This window comes from Gymnoscopelus braueri (genome assembly GCF_963280865.1).
Source record: "Gymnoscopelus braueri genome assembly, chromosome: 6".
Classification (NCBI taxonomy): domain Eukaryota; kingdom Metazoa; phylum Chordata; class Actinopteri; order Myctophiformes; family Myctophidae; genus Gymnoscopelus; species Gymnoscopelus braueri.
The window spans coordinates 16,995,158-17,005,211 of NC_137607.1; the positions used below are offsets into that span (position 1 = coordinate 16,995,158).

General features: G+C 42.8%; 1 pseudogene across 1 annotated transcript; it reads right to left on the bottom strand.

Annotated features, from left to right (window-relative positions):
• Positions 1 to 3,951: 3,951 nt before the first annotated feature.
• LOC308086836 (UDP-galactose translocator-like) lies at positions 3,952 to 4,992 on the bottom strand (annotated as a pseudogene). The gene has a single exon. The product of its transcript is annotated as a UDP-galactose translocator-like (transcript).
• Between the last annotated feature and the right edge of the window lie 5,062 nt (positions 4,993 to 10,054).

Here is a 10,054-nt window from a genome sequence, read left to right on the forward strand (position 1 = left end):
GTTTTACCACACATTAAAAGTCTTTGTCATGGTCCTTCAAACGTGTATAGAAAGTTTTAACAAAAAATTGCACTCCATTGATCCATGGCAGGTGTTATTCTCTCACATTTCTAAAGCCTTTTCAACTGCAATGAAAAAAGAAATCTTTGCCTGCGGGTGTCGCTGGTGAGGGATTTTGCCTGTCAATCATCGCCTCTGCTCCGCCCCCCCCAAAGGAAAGGATAGGGGAGGGGAGGGGCGAGGAGGAGAGTGGGCGGGATTAATCGACTGTGACCTCACTGCCGAAGGGCCAAGCTCAGATTACTTTTCAGCCTAATTATTCAGAAAACCCCAGACCACAGAAAATCCACTGAATGTTCAAAGTTCAGATTTTTTGGGTGTAATTGAGGTCATAAAACCCCCCAAAAAATATGAAAAATAAAAAAAGTGAAAATGAATGTCATAGAACCTTTAAGACACATCAGAGTTTTTGCCGGGCCAAACAAAGGCATCACGTGACATTGATTCCCTTCCCCTATTCGCTCATACTAGGACATGACGTATGTGTAGGCAGAAGAATACTAGCAACCGTGTTTGGCATGTTGAGTTCCTTCTTGTTATCAGCCCTAACAGATATGGCTGGTGGGGATGTAATGAATATACATACTGTACATAATGGACTATAGGCTAAACAGAATAAAGATATGACCCATATGGATCCATGAAATCATAATGGACCCACACTGCTGCTTGATTGTCGTTATGCAACAAAAGGCACACTTCAACAGGTGTGTACGTCAAACACTTGATCATGTATCACACGTAGCAATCTGGAGAGGATGACTTGATTCTTTTTTTCCCCCTGCTATCCAGCCAATCTCCTCTCTCAGGGGGATTACTGTTGCTATGGCTTGTTGCTGGTGGATTGACTAGACGAGAGTGTTTTTCACCATGCACATCCTGTCAGACACATGCTGCACTTTGGTACGCTCTGTTCTAACTTTGGGCAAAAGGAACAGCAGATTCATTGGTTTTACTTGAAGTTGTTCAAGACTGCACAAAACTGTAAATAATGGATGTCCATGTTCCATTTGAAACAGAACAAGGAGGCGCACGTAGCATTGGATATTCCTTGTAATTTATTTAAACACAAAAAGGTGCTCTTTTTTTAATAATTTAGGGTAGCCAATTATTATTACTTTTTAATTACTTTTTCTTCTCTTTTTAGTCATTTTGCCAATTTCTCCTCCAGGAGGGGCGAGATCCGCTACCGATCACTGCTGTTACTCACATGTTTTACTTAAGTTAAAGTATCAATACTGCAATGTAGAAATACTCTGTCAAGTATTGGTATAAAAATTAAAGTAAAAGTACTCACGCATTGTGAGTACTTTTACTCACAATCTACATTGCGACGCATTGTAGATCGGCTATTTTCAAATGGCTGAAATGTATATAGGGCTGAAGTGGTAACCACTCTGACCCTATATACATTTCGGCCATTTGAAAATAGACAATACCACCAGCTCTGTGAGCTTGTAAATCAGGCTCTCTCGTGCTACGTTATTCAGGCGCTACTGCCTCAAGGACCCCTGGAGGTCCCCGGACCCCACTTTAAGAACCACTACTCAACACCAAATCTCCTCGCCGAAAATAGCCAATCTACAAGCTCACAACGTGTCGTGTTGCAACACTCATTCTACAAATGTTCACTGCATAATAGGGATATGAGGATTGATTAAGGTTTTAATCTATAGACAGTGGTGTAAAGTAACTAAGTACATTTACTAAAGTACTGTACTTAAGTATAATTTTGAGGTATACTTTTACTTTACTGGAGTATTTCCAATGTTTAACACATTGGGTGCCAGCATTTTTTCATAACAACTTACGTTGGGTGCCAGCATTCTCCCCATTGACTGCGCTTTGCTGTTTAAAGCTCTAGACTCCACGAGGAGCAAATCCATGTTAAAAAAAACATCCATTCATGTTGCGCGATGACCCTGGCTACAACCTGGAACGATAACATTTCACTCGCGAGTTACAATGGGGGGGGATCGCGCATCGCGCATGACCGGTTTTCCCCACCGGAAACAGATTCGGAGATATAGGTGTTTTAAAGAAGGAAATAGACAGGAAGTGGATGGCAGCCATGTTTTTGTTTTTCCGGTGATCTATCTGGCCTATCCTTCTCAAGATCACAATGGGTACTCCCAGAGCTGCTCTAGCCCCGCCCGTGTGGAGAAAAACGAAAAAAACAAAAAGACATATTTCACGGTCTGGACCGTGTTCGGCACCGGACCGCTACTCTGCGCAAACACGGTTCAGACCGTGTTTGGCACCCGATGTGTTAATACTTTTACTTCTACTCCACTACATCCCAGAGGCAAATATTGTGCTTTTACTCAACTACAATTATTGAACACTTTAGTTACTAGTTGATTATATTATAAAACATACATTAACCACTTTAGCCCTGTTTTTTTTTATATAGGCTGTTTGAAAATAGCCGATCTACAAGCTCACAACGCGCCGCACCGCGACGTGAGAGAGGAGTACTTTTACTGTTGGTACTTAAAGTACATTTTGATACCAATACTTTTGTACTTTTGCTCAAGTCAATTTTGAATTCCAGACTTTTACTTGTAACAGAGTACTTTTACATTGCAGTATTGATACTTTTACTCAAGTACTTTTCCCACTACTGTCTATAGATAATGTACTGCTTTACAGCCGTGTGCAGTAGCCTCTGTACTTGAACGAAACAGTGTTATGTGCTTACAGTATATTCCACTGCGATCATCATCGCTCTAGACAAAAGTCCTGTGAGAAATCAACTGAGATTGAAGAAAGGGACGTACTGTACATCATAATGTGGCGTCCTGAAAGGCAATAACACATCCACAGCCAAGGCAAAAGACAAAGGGGAGAGCTGTGACCTTATTTCCCCTCAACCGCAATGATGAAATCATGTGGGCTGATATGCCAACTGCTTTAGAAACCCTAAGATGTGCTTTTAACTTCAATAGAATGCAGCTTAATCTCCCCTGGAAGTGAAAAACACCCCTAGATTCACCTCTCTCTCTCTCAACTAAATGAACTCTTTCTCAATTTTGCAGAGGAGTCATTAGCTGATTTATTTAGTTCGAACATAATGAAATGTATGGCACTCTGATGCTGTACTTCATTGGTTTAATTAGTTTATTTTGTCCGTGAATTTCTTATTAAACGTTCATCTTCATCATGGAAATTGACTGATTGATACGATAATATTCCCCATAATAAGCCACACAATATTAATTTTTTCCCTTATTTTTTCTATATCCAGTATTTCAAAGATGTTTCCAATCACACTACTACAGTATACTGTATATTTAAAAGTGTATCAAATCACTAAATATAATGCATCCTTTAGCATGAAATGTTTTATTAAATGACAGTATTTGTCAGCAAATGACAAAATCATAATTGCTAGAATTTGTGTGTGGAACAAGTCTGTGCTTAGAGCAACTACACGAGCATCAACACATGGTGACTGTATTCAACACATTCTCACTCCCAACTATATATATATATCTCTATATATATATATATTTGTTTTGTACCTGATTGGGTTTTAGATTGGTGTTACTGTATTTTAGAAAAGCTTCCTGTGGACAGGTGTTGAAAATTAGCACTCGTGAAATACACTGTAAACAATGCATCTGGTTCCGTCCAATGTAATAGTGATGTCCATATCAAATAAATAAACATAACATAACATAACATAAACACAGGAGCCGAGATGCATTTTCTTTCCTAAATACTTTAAACAGCAAGTCAATGGAGCAGTAAATCTTTGGATCACGTTATCTCCTGGTTATGTGTGAGAAAAGAGAGAAAAAAAACGTGTCGTTGGCAGGGTGAGCCCTGGCAGAATTCGACAAATTAACTTGTCCATGGCAGTCAATGAGTTTAAAAGGGTTAAAACTCTCAAACTGTCACAGTGGACAGGACCTCAGACGGTCTAGCTCTGCTGCTCTGCTGCTCTGTACTGTACATAGTGTACATGCAGGCAGCGCCTATAACCATGGCAGCACCGCACGGAAACAGAAGGTCTAGATGGAAACCAAACAGGTAGACGGACAGCACCGTGGAAATCACACAGGACAAGGACATGGCGAACGTTTTGACGATGTTGTCGGCGTACTTCACCACCATGGCCACCAGGAGGCCCCCAAACGCCTGGTTGAAAATGACCGCCCACACCATCGGCGTGTAGCCGAAGAAGAATCCATGAACGGAGACCGCCGCTCCGTCTTTCCACCAAACTCCCAGCATGCCGAGGGCCGTGCCGAAGAGTCCCAGCTGGACGTTTCGGACCCATATGGAGGCGGAGCTTCCTTTGAGGATCTTCTCAAAGTAAACGCCCGCCAAGCCCGACGACACGCAGCACACCAGCACGGCGACCAACCCCACGGAGGGGTTCTGGCCGGACGAATCGACGGCCAGTTCCTTCGGTCCGTCCTGCTGCACCTGTACCAAGGCCACCCCGGCAAACAGGAGGAGCAGGGAAACCCACTGGACTCCGGACAGAGACTTTCTCAGTATCCACACGCTCAACAACGCCGTGGTCAGGATCTTCAGCTGGTAGGTCACCTGGAAGGTGGCAACGGGCAGGTTGGATATGGCCACGTACACCAGGTTGTTTTGCAGCGTGTAGTGGAGGGCGGGGAGGAGCAGCTTCAGCGTGTCTCTCTATTGGACCAACACGCTGTCGTACAGGAAAGACGCCGTCTGCGTCGGATCGCATCTGTTCTGCAGGAGGATGACGAGCACGCAGGTCAAGAGTTTGAGGGTCTCCGCCACGACGACGGCCGAGGTCTTGAGGAAACGGTCACCGGGCAACGTGCAGACGTATCGCGTGCTGAGGGCGAACAACGCATTCTGGACCACGAGCACCACCAGGCTGATGTATTTCAACTTCCTGTTAGCATCCTTTGCTGTTTCCTCTATCCCGGCTTGGCTCGCCATGTTGTGGCAACAACGGCCGTTACAGACAATGGTGACTCTGAACAGTTGTTAACGTCCTTCAGAGGTTGATATGATCTCGGTCAGCTACTATCGTAAAGTATTATATAGTAGAAATATACTAGCAAACATGATGTCACTTTACCAAATAAGTTCCACACATGCAGCTCTATACGCCACATGAAATCCGAGATCGTTCGACAATTTTTACCAAAATGTATGACATGCTCAGAATAGGGCTGCTAGGGTTCATGTGGTTAAGGCAAATGTATATGAAAGTGTAATTAAAGTTGTCAACATTTGGTCAAGCCACATGTTTGTATGACAAAGCAGAAACCCAGTGGTGGACGGTAACTTTGTACATTTACTAGAGTACTGTACATCTTTTGAGTATCTGTATAGTGTACTCGAGGATTAGCATTTTTGGATACTTGCACTCCACTACATGTCAAAGACAAATATTGTACTTTTGACTTCACTACATTAAGGAAGGGGAAAAATACATGAATTTAAAAAAAGCTGATCTTCAAGCTCACAACGCGGTGTGATGCGACGCGCTGTGAGCTTGTGGATCTGCTATATTTTCATAATTATTGATTTTCTTTTCCGTTTATTCTGGCAAATCTTTGCATTTTTGGGGGAAAATATATCCAAGATATATAAGTATCTAAATGTCAATACTGCAGTGCATTGGTATCAAAAAGAAAATGTACTTGAACTTGAGCTTTTGAATACTTAAGTGTTTTTAAAATAACTTACAGTAGGCCTACTTTTGAATACGATATTTTTATAAGCAATTCATCTTGTACTTTAACCCAAGTAAAACTTTGATGTAATATTTGACCAGGAGCATCAATACTTTGACTGAAGTACTGAGTACTTTGTCCACCACCGCGTAAAGCCCTGTACAGTACTGTACTCGGTGTGGAAAACGTGACTTTCGTCCTCCTGTGAGTATCCAGCGCGCGGCATATTTTCCCAGCGCCACGGAAAACAAATATGGCGTAGGAAGAGCGGCCGCTGCACACAACACAAACACGCAGAGAATATCCCAGGGCCCACCGCATGTTTTCACACAGGCAGACCATAATGATATGGGCGCCTCGACAAAATAACCCCAAAAAAGAAAGCCATAGTTTATAGGATGAAAACGTTTCGGAGCAAGTCTTGAGATCACTGCCAACGTACACAGAGCCAGTGGAACGTTGGGTTCGGTTTCGTCCATAGCTTCCTGTAAGCATGTGAACTACTTCCTGTTGGCAGAAGGGCACAGGGGTATGTCAGAGTGTGTGTGTGTGTGCAGTGGTGTTAAGTAACTATAGTACATGTACTCAAGTACTGTACTCAAGTACTTAAGTAAATTACATTACATTACAGTCATTTAGCAGACGCTTTTATCCAAAGCGACATAACATAGGTAGGGAACGAAACTACTAATCACCAGAAGCATTAAAGGAGAATTTTGGACTAAAGTTTTCTTACCTTTTCTATGACGTTATGATATCTTAGGATGAATGGTACAGTAGAAAATTTTCATAACTCCACCCCTACACTATGCAACCAAAAAAAAAAAAAAAACAGAAGTCTCGCTAGACGAGATTTCAATCTCGAGATTTCAATCTCGTCTAGCGAGACTTCTGTTTTTTTTTTGTTTTTTTTTGGGACAGTGTTCTGTCACTATGAACGTCAGATCTCACCAATTAAAAAAAAAAAAAAGAAGCTATTAAAATATGTGATCTAACCTAAGGCCTATCCGCGCACCTTTTAAGCTGTGGCGGCTCAGGGGTGGAGTTATGACATTTCTCTACTGTACCATTCATCCTAAGATATCATAACGTCATAGAAAAGGTAAGAAAACTTTAGTCCAAAATTCTCCTTTAAGTGCATTCACTTCTAAAACAAGCAACCAAGAAGAGTATACCTAGTGCTGAAGTAAAAGTGCAATATATCAGCTACCTACTTTCATAAACGGATGAGACAAAATAGGAAAATCAAATGAGCAAGAGCTAACAAAATAAGACATAAAAAGACAGAAGAGGTGTGACCCTCTCTTGAGGCCATAAGTACATACTTTGTTAACGATGTCTTGGTCTCTTGACCTTCATCAGAACAAGTCCACTCAGTACTTGCCAAAGATAAGCTCACACTTTGAGAAACAATTTATTTAGCAGGCTATGACAAAAGGTTACAAGCTAATAAATGCCCACATTTTATCTTGGGGTAGCGGTGGCCTAAAGGTTAGATTACCCGGACCGGCAGGACAATCTGGGTGGGGAAGTGAATGGTCACCACTCACCACTCCCCCAACACCACTGAAGTGCCCTTGAGCAAAGCACTGAACCCCCAACAAGCCGCTTAGTGGCCAACAGTAAGACTGTGGTTGTACGAGGCAACTCCTGTGTGTGTGTGTGTGTGTGTGTGTGTGTGTGTGTGTGTGTGTGTGTGTGTGTGTGTGTGTGTGTGTGTGTGTGTGTGTGTGTGTGTGTGTGTGTGTGTGTGTGTGTGTGTGTGTGTGTGTGTGTGTGTGTGTGTGTGTGTGTGTGTGTGTGTGTGTGTGTGTGTGTGTGTGTGTGTGTGTGCGCGCGTGTGCAGGGCGTTGCTGAAATTGAGCTACTACCCTGGGTAAATAAAGAACACAAAAAACATGCTGAAATGACATTTGACTGTGAGAACAATTGTTTTTTTTTTTTTAGACCCCGCACTGTGCATTGTTATAATGGTAGAATAAAGATAATGCGTGTTTAAAATGCTCTGAAAATCCCACATAAGAATAACATGATGTAACAAAATGATCAGTATTCCTTCCTTGGCCTTTTACTAATGACATGTCTAGCAGATATTCCTGCTGCTTGGAGACCCTGATATATAATCTTGTGGCACAGCACATTATTTAAAGACACATTTCATGTATGTCAAGTGCACTGAAAAACAAGACTATAGGTCAAATTCTACTAGCTGGAACGTGCATGAAATGCTGGAAGGTTCTTTTACATTACTTAGCTTTAGCACATAATTCCCATACCTTCATCAGTCAGTGGTGTTAATATTGTTATGTTATCCCCATTCACTATTCGTCATGCCTAATCTCTCAAGAACAGATTCCGAGCTGCGCTACTGCATCTGTCGAGAGGGCCAGTCAGAAGGTGTGAACATTGGCCTACAAGTGGGCGGGGCTTAGATCAGGAAGCAAGCCGCGCTCTACCCAATCAAATGCAGTGGGCGGGATATACATCTGTGCGTGCGCTTTCCAAATGTGTTCCCACTGGAAAAAAACCAATCTAATCAAATACTTCAAACAAAATTTGCTGAAGAGGTTTTACATGTTCAATATTGTGTAATTGAGCAACTCTCGTAAATACGCTAGCAAAAAGCTTGTCGTCTATAACATCCATGTTCCGTGGGATGTCGTTAGTGGGAATGAAAACATAGGCGCCCCACTGGAAGAGAGGGCTGAGGGCAGACAAAACGGGCTATCCCAGGAGCGAGTGCATTTTCCGGCAGCGGAAGCTGCCGCGGAACTGCCAGTGGAGGAGTGGCAGCCGCCGGCAGTGACTTCCGGCGGCGGGGCGGCTGGCTGCCAGCGGTGGAGCGGCAGTGCGTAATCAGTAGGACCGTAGCCTACTAATCCTTGTAATAAAATATTACTGAGGTTAGGGTTAGGGGTTAGGTTTAGGTTTAGGCATAGTTTTATAGAGGTTAGGGTTAGGGGTTAGGGTGAGGTTTAGGCATAGTTTTACTGAGGTTAGGGTTAGGGGTTAGGGTTAGGTTTAGGCATAGTTTTATAGAGGTTAGGGTTAGGGGTTAGGGTGAGGTTTAGGCATAGTTTTACTGAGGTTAGGGTTAGGGGTTAGGGTTAGGTTTAGGCATAGTTTTACTGAGGTTAGGGTTAGGGGTTAGGGTTAGGTTTAGGCATAGTTTTACTGAGGTTAGGGTTAGGTTTAGGCATAGTTTTACTGAGGTTAGGGTTAGGTTGAGGCATAGTTTTACTGAGGTTAGGGTTAGGGGTTAGGGTTAGGTTTAGGCATAGTTTTACTGAGGTTAGGGTTAGGTTTAGGCATAGTTCTACTGAGGTTAGGGTTAGGTTGAGGCATAGTTTTACTGAGGTTAGGGTTAGGGGTTAGGGTTTAGGCAAACTGCCACTCCGCCGCTGCTGCTGCCGCCCCACCGGCAGCCCGCCACTCCGCCGCCGGCAGCTCCGTGGCAGCTTCCGCTGCCGGAAAATGCACTCGCTCTCCCTCCAACATCCTGTTATCAACATTCTATTGGGCGGTCCTCCCAGAGTCAAATTCAAAGGAAAAAAATGCAGAAGGCGCTGTTTTTTTCACAAAAGAAATACGATGGGATCCCAGATTGGGTCACGCCAGATCATCCAGGCAGGTTGGAACCAAGGGTCGAAGATGTGAACTCGACCAAGTAAAAACAGCCCTGGCTGGCATCAGGACGGAAAGACAGGAGCGGCTATCCCATTACATTTCTTGTATCATGTCTGAGTAGTGTCACAAGATAAATGCTCTCTCAGCATGAGCATTGGATACAGAATCAGAATCATGTTTATTGTCACATCACAGCTTTGCAGCTGTAAAACAGAGGGTGAAATTCATTTGTGGGCATGCTCCATCGTTTTGATAGTTTCAAGAAAAGAGAAAGAAGAGATAGAAGAGAGGGGGCTGCCAAGGTAAAGTGCAGTAACTACGAAAAAAAAATCACTGAAAAATGGGTTTAAAAGTGATTCAACTGGTCAGCCAAATGAGATATCGGCATATAAGTGATATTACACTAATTGTACATCTGTTCTTGAGGTAATTGTTTATCCCCCAAAATCACAAAGGCTAATTTGACCTTTGGGATACACAAATAAGTCGGTGTGTCCAAAAACGTAGTTACTGCACTTTACCTTGGAAGGGCAGTTAGTATACATACATTGTTGTATGTAGATACATACAACAATGTATCTACATATACTACTGGATACATGCAGAGTAAGAAGTCTGATAGCACCCAAAGATAGCTAATTCCTGAAAATGATAGTTTCCTCCAGCATCTTCAAATGCCTCAACTTCCACTG